Source organism: Trachypithecus francoisi, unplaced genomic scaffold (assembly GCF_009764315.1).
Source record: "Trachypithecus francoisi isolate TF-2019V2 unplaced genomic scaffold, Tfra_2.0 Lachesis_group5, whole genome shotgun sequence".
Taxonomy (NCBI): Eukaryota; Metazoa; Chordata; class Mammalia; order Primates; family Cercopithecidae; genus Trachypithecus; species Trachypithecus francoisi.
The window spans coordinates 101413958-101421201 of NW_022681470.1; the positions used below are offsets into that span (position 1 = coordinate 101413958).

The following is a 7244-nucleotide window of genomic DNA, read 5'->3' on the forward strand; positions in this document are numbered from 1 at the left end:
TTATATATTTAAGGAATTACATATATATATATTTAAGGAATACAACCTGAGGACTACATATACATATGCATATACATATACATAATGAACTTATGCCTACTAGGTGAGGGGCTGCCTTGTGAGTAAACCCAAGGTCCTTGGCTCACGAAGCCTTTGTCTAGAAGGATGGAGGGATCAGCAAGGTGGGCACGTGGCAGGTTCTGTCTTTGATGCGGGCACCTGCCCACTCGGGTCTCTGGCAATACTAACCAGGCTTCATGATGGGTGAGGTGAGCTAGGAATGGAAAGTGGATGACCTCAGATCCAGAGACTGCAGTTGTCACCTGGGGACCTGGCATGCGTGTGGAGGAATCTCCCACGGATTTGGCCCTGGGTCAATGCCCAAACACGCACAAGGACAGGACTCTCAGCCTCAATGTTTTAGGAGCCCCTGGTCTTCTAAAGAGGGTTTGTGGTGGGGAAGAATGTTCAACAAAACAGAACAGTTACGAGTACTCTAGCTTGGCAACAGAGAATACTTCCTTGTGCTACTAAATGGCAATATTTGACAATTATGGATGACACAATTGAGCAACAGCTTTCACTGTTTAACAATCAGTGTCTCTGGAACACTAGGTTAGTGTTATTGAATGTTGATGGAAAAGTCAGTGGTTTGAGCCCATCCAGTCACATTAATGTTTCTAGCTGATGTGACCTTCCATCTGAAGAGTCTCTTCCTTGGACTAAATATATCTTAAAGCTTCTCTTCCTCCTGTCTCTTGTCTATTTTCCAAGGTGCCTCTTTGTTGCTTGGGGCGAAAAAAGTCCATTTTTAATCCACACCCAACAAACATCTATCCTTTCTTATCCTGGTTTTTAGGGTTTTGAGTTTGTTTGTTTTCTCAGCTTGTCATATTTGGAATACTGTAAATTCCTAACGTGGAGAATGACAGAACCTGAATCACACCTATGACGAAGCCACAGGCTCTGGGTGAAAAACCTAATCTACCAGAGTTTGAAGTTAAACACATTAATCTTCTGTGCCTCCATTTCTATCATATGGGCTAAATCAGAACACTTAGGTTGTCCAATGTTTAAATGAGCAGTGCAGAAAAAGCGTGGAGCCAATGCCTGTCACATAGTAATTGGTCAACATGCATGAGCTCCTATCAGCATCAGGGCCTCCAGCATTTCCATCAGGCTTTGATCTTTGAAATGTCCTTCTTGATATGAATGGATCATTCTTCAAACATTCTCTAACTGATGGCCATGAAATTGCTCCAATGTGGATTATTACAAATACAACTGCAGGGACCAGACTGACACATGTATCTGTCGTGCATCACTTGTCTATTTCTCTATAGACACCTGGGGATGGAATCGTGAGACCAAAGTATTTATACATTTCTGATTTTGCTAATTTCTATCTAAATTACTAGGAAGAGAAGATATAACAAGTCATACTTTTAACATTTTATGAGAATTCTTTTTTTTCTCCATCTTCTGGCCAAAACTGGGAAGTACTTGCCTACCATTTGCTCTGAACTTACTTTTGCCAACATTTCTGTAGTCATACAGTGGGATCACATTGTATGCGTGACATCAAACTCAAATCCTTAAATGAAAAGAGGGATTAACATGACTGTATAAAAATTTATATTCAAAATACAATGAATGCAAACATATATGTATATAAATATATATATACACACATACATATATGGGAAAGGAATTTTTTTATTTGGATACTTTAGCAAAGTTATATATACTTGAAAATTTGTTTAATAAAACAGCAGTCTCCTTGTGTACTCCCAGAGTTTCATCACATGAAGCAATTATTTGGTTATTTATCTCCTTATGTCTAAATAGATACTATAACTTTTTGATTTTCAAGTTTAGGCACTTATCTCTCCTTCACATTCTTGCTCATCATCACCCCCCACCCAAACATGCCTGTCATTACCTTACCCTCTAACATGTTTGTGTCCTAGTTTGCTGGGTCAATTACTACATTGTTATAACTTGTATATTTTATTCAGAGTTCAGTCACATTGGATATACATAGCAGGAATGAAAGGCCAGTATCTTCAGGTACTCTCTCTCAAGTGGATAAGCTTCAGAGATTTTTGTAATCTTTGGTCACCCTCCTCGTCTTTTTCCTATTCCAGGTAAGTACTGGATCTGATGGGCCCAGCTGAGGTCAGGCACTCACTCCTTTGAGGAGGGGAGAGCAGGACATCTTCATGTGTAGTACCAGGAAGATACTGTCTAAAGAGGGACAGGTAGTTCTAAGACAGAAAAGTCAATCTGGGGTACGGGTAGGCAAAACGAGGACACGAAAAAAACTGTGTCTGTTCTGTGAGGGGAGCATGCAGTAGAGGGTGGATTCAGAGTGGGAGGGGAGAGTTTTGAGAGATATGGGCCATGGATATTCCTCTGTGGGCTGGAGCCACACAAGACTCTTGGGGTCTCTCAGGGGCAGGGAGCTGAAGAGAATCTGCCCTCCCCAACCGGGGAGACTGGTGAGGGGATTGTCCTGTTCACCAGACAGAAATGGGGTCTGGGCCAGGGCAGTTCTGGTGGGAAAGAAAGAACAGGGCATCTCCTTAAGGTAAGGTCCTGAGTTCAGGTCTTGCTAGGGAGGGAGGTTACCTTGGGCATTGGCAGCTGAAGATGGTTGGCCAGATGAGGGCACTGAATCTATGTACTATAAACTTGTAGTTTTAGTAAAAGAATAGCTGCAGTAAAGGGTCTTTAGGAAGAGGAGGTGGAAGACTTGATTTTGGTTGGGGGGTCCAAGAAGAATGTCTGCCTTGCTGTGCAGAAGCCTTCTGCATAACCTCCCTGGTCCCCTTGCTCAGTCTCCTGGCCAGACCCCCAGAGTCCCTGCCCTGTGTGCCCTGGAAGTGCACAGTCAGCTCAGCCAAGGCATCTCCAGCTGGGACTCATCCCTGGGCATTTCTGTGGCCTTGGGTGCCCTGGCCTTCTCCAGGCCCTGTCTTGCAGGCAATCGTCTTGCAAGGGAAGTGGGGAAGGAGGCTACTTGACAGTTAACTCTGAGCAGCTCCATAAGGTCCTAATTTAGCTCCTAGTCACTTGCAAACCTATATACCCCCATGTCATCCCCAAACGATGAAAAGAAACTTTGCCAGGACTCATGCCAGACAAACAGGGTGGGACCGTTCCATAGAGCCGAGTTCTTAGGACATCAATAAGAGATGGAAACCACCTGCTGGAAGGTGCCACAGTGGGAACCTTGGGGGCAGGGAGCAGTCACTGAACTGTCAGGGTGAATCCTGGCTCCTGACCCACACACACCCTTTCTCCCCCTCCCTCCTTCTCTCCTCCCTTCTGTCTGCTCTTTCCCCTCTCTCCCCTGCATCCCTCAGGTACCTTCCATGGGCCCTCACCCCTCCTTTTCAGAGGCTCCAAAGTGAGCCCTCAAAACACTTGGTAACCTTGGACATTTCCAGAACTGGAGAGATTTGGCCACACCATTTTTATGAGCTAGGAAGGTCCTCCAGAGCGCTTGCCTAAATTTTTCTGCTGAGAAGAGAATAAAAGAGTTCTCATCTGATCTGGTCCTCAGGCAACTTCTCCTTGGAGCAGAGTCTGGGCAGGAAGAAGGGGGTTCCCCAGGGCCCTGGACTTGCCCTTCCCAGCTGCTCTGCTCCTCTCCCCTTCACTGCGGGAGAGCTGGCCAGGGATCAGGAACCTCTGTTCTCCACAGATGCTGGGATCCCAGGCTCAAATCTAAATATTGGCTGATTTAGGAGGCTAAGGGAGGCAATTCCCTGGAGAGAGGATTTGGGACAAGAGCAGGATCTAGTTGCCGTCCACAGAGACCCCAAGGACAGGAATCTACTGGCAGCTGGTTGGAGGGGATCCCATGAAAACAAAATGAAATGCACGCATTCACACTGGCCCCAAGATCAGGAGATTAAAAACTGCCGTCCTCAGGGATGAAGGAATTAGGGCATCCCAGAAGTAAAGTTTTTCTTTTTTTTTTTTTTTTTGAGACGGAGTCTTGCTCTGTCGCCCAGGCTGGAGTGCAGTGGCCGGATCTCAGCTCACTGCAAGCTCCGCCTCCCGGGTTCACGCTATTCTCCTGCCTCAGCCTCCGGAGTAGCTGGGACTACAGGCGCCCGCCACCTCGCCCGGCTAGTTTTTTTTGGTATTTTTTTAGTAGAGACAGGGTTTCACCGTGTTAGCCAGGAGGGTCTCGATCTCCTGACCTCGTGATCCGCCCGTCTCGGCCTCCCAAAGTGCTGGGATTACAGGCTTGAGCCACCGCGCCCGGCCAGTAAAGTTTTTCATATGGGTCATTTCTTCCTAAGAGACACAGGGCAGCGGCCCAATGACATGAGTAAAAGAAAACTCGGGGTCTGGGATTGAGGGGAGGCAGCCTTTTTAGTGGAGGAGACCTGTCACCTGGAGGCCCAGGGTCACCCTGAGAAGGGAGGGGTCTTGCTGGGTCCCTGGGTCCGGGACTCCAATTGCACACAGCCAGTGGCCTGGAGGGTCCATGACCACGACTGGGGCAATTTCCCCCATTCCGCTTAGGGAGCAATAGAGAGAAACCTCACAGGAATTATACAGAAAGGTCCCACTGAGACTTGAACTCTGAGCACTGTATTCAGAGTCCACAGCGCTCACCATTATACCATGGGCCCTCACACTGGCTCATAGCTGGAGGTAACTGAGTTCATACTTAGCAGCCATAGTTCTCACGCACCTATGTTAAAGCATTTCTTCTGATCCCTCAAGCAACACTGAGGAAGGTGGACCTGCGAGGGAGGAGTCATCCTCTCTCTTTCTCTCTGCCCTCTCCATTGATCAGCTTTTATCATTTCATTTGCACCTCGGAAAATGAGGCAAAATCCAGTTTGGGCTCAGGGCCAGAGAAGAGCCCTTGAGGCCTCCCTCATGGAAAACATACTCTCTCAGTTTACCAGAGTTTCCTGTGCCAAGGGGAAATTTCTGCAAACAGTAGTGTTATATTCTTTTTGCCTTCCCTCTTTTCCCTTTGCCCAGGGAGGCCAGATGATTGTCAGAACAGGACTTGGGACTTCCTGGGTGCCTTGCCCCCTTCCTCCATGTAATAAATAATGGCTGACACCAAGCAAGGGGGATTGGGAGGCAGGGAATCTTTCATTTTCTTCTTCATATACTTCTATGCATTTGTTTGGATGGTTTTGGCAAGATTTTCTCACCAGAAATGGAGATTTGTTGGATTTAAAATAAAAAGTAATCAGACATGTTTTACATTTCTGTAAGACACTTAAACCAGGCCATACTCTCCTGGTGTGCCTCAAAATGAACCATATACTGTCAAGGTCAGGAGGCAGGGCCCTGACACTTAAGCACAGTGTGTTTTCTCAGAATTGGCCAAGTTGATGCCATTCCAATTTCTCAATATACTACAACCCATTAATTGCAGTTTTTAAAAGTGTACATGTATTTTTACCAAAACCCCAGGGGTCCAGTGTAGGTCCTGCTGCTCAGCACACAGAAAGCCAATCATGGAGACATTGAGTATTGCTGAGGAAGAAGGCTTTAATCAGGTGCTACAGCTGAGGAGATGGGAGATGAGTCTCAAATCTATCTCCCTGATCAACTAAAGTTAAGGGTTTACATAGCAGGGAAGAAACACAATTGTGTGTGGGAAAAGAGGAACTAGGGAGGGGTGAGGAAGCACTCATGGTGAGTGAGGGGTTTGGCATCTCATTGTCAGAGGCTGTGATCGGCTGAGTTTCAGGTCTGTGATGCTTTTTGGGAGGGGCCTGAGAATCCTTTCCTGAGGAAGGAACTCAGATAAAACAAATATAAGTTTGTTTTATCGAAAGGCTTGACCTCAGGAGTTTGAAACCAGACTAGGCAATATGGTGAAACCCTGTCTCTACCAAAAATACAAAAAAAAAAAAAAAAAAAAAAAAAAAAAAAAAAAAAAAAAAAAAAGAGGGTTTCTTCCAAGATAGTCAAATAGGAACTGCTCCATTCTACAGCTTCCAGCAAGATCGATGCAGAAGACGGGTGATTTCTGCATTTCCAACTGAGGTACCTTGTTCATCTCACTGGGACTGGTTGGACAGTGGGTGCAGCCCACACAGGATGAGCCAAAGCAGGGTGGGGTGTCACCTCACCCGGGAAGTGCAAAGGTTTGGAAGATTTCTTTTTCCTAGCCAAGGGAAGCTGTGAGTGACTGTACCTGGAGGAGCAGTACACTCCTGCCCAAATACTGCACTTTTTCCCATCTTCACAACTGCCAGGCCAGGAGATTCCCTCCCGTGCCTGACTTGGTGGGTCCCAAGCCCATGGAGCCTTGTTTTCTGCTAGTGCAGCAGTCTGAGATCAACCTGGGACACTGCAGCATAGCAGGGGAAGGGGAAGTCCCCCACTGCTGAGGCTTGAGTAGGCGATTTTACGGTCACAGTGTAAACAAAGTGGTAGGGAAGCTCCAACTGGGTGGAGTCCACCACAGCTTAGCAAGGCCTCCTGCCTCTCTAGATTCCACCTCTGGAGGCAGGGCATATCTGAATAAAAGGCAGCAGACAGCTTCTGCAGACTTAAAAGTCCCTGCCTGACAGCTCTGAAGGGAGCAGTCGTTCTCCCAGCACAGCGTTAGAGCTCCAATAACAAACAGACAGCCTCCTCAAGTGGGTCCCTGACCACTCTGTAGCCTAACTGGGAGACACCTCCCAGTAGGGGCCGACAAGACACCTCATACAGATGGGTACCCCTCTGGGACGAAGCTTCCAGAGGAAGGATCAGGCAGCAATATTTGCTGTTCTGCAGCCCCTGCTGGTGATATCCGGGCAAACAGGGTCTGGAGTGGACCTCCAGCAAACTCCTACAGACCCACAGCTGAGGGACTTGCCTGTTAGAAGGAAAATGAACAAACAGAAAAGAACAGCATCAACATCAACAAAAAGGACATCCACACCAAAACCCCATCCATAAGTCAACAACATTAAAGACCAAAGTAGTAGATAAAACCACAAAGATAGGGAGAAACCAGAGCAGAAAGGCTGAAAATTCCAAAAACCAGAATGCCTCTTCTCCTCCAAAGGAACACAACTCCTCACCAGCAAGGGAACAAAACTGGATGGAGAATGAGTTTGACGAGGTGACGGAAGTAGACTTCAGAAGGTCGGTAATAACAAACTTCTCCAGACTGAAGGAGCATGTTCTAACTCATTACAAGGAAGCTGAAAACCTTGAAAAAAGAATAGATTAATGGATAACTAGAATAAACAGTGCAGAGA

The 7244-nt window shown here is 46.6% G+C and overlaps 1 long non-coding RNA gene across 1 annotated transcript; it reads right to left on the minus strand.

The window, feature by feature from the left end:
* Positions 1 to 1105: 1105 nt before the first annotated feature.
* LOC117075544 lies at positions 1106 to 2247 on the minus strand. Its single transcript, XR_004434046.1, has 3 exons — positions 1948 to 2247; positions 1444 to 1594; positions 1106 to 1347 (listed from the first exon to the last, which is right to left on the minus strand). It is a non-coding gene; the product is annotated as an uncharacterized LOC117075544 (long non-coding RNA).
* Positions 2248 to 7244: the final 4997 nt, after the last annotated feature.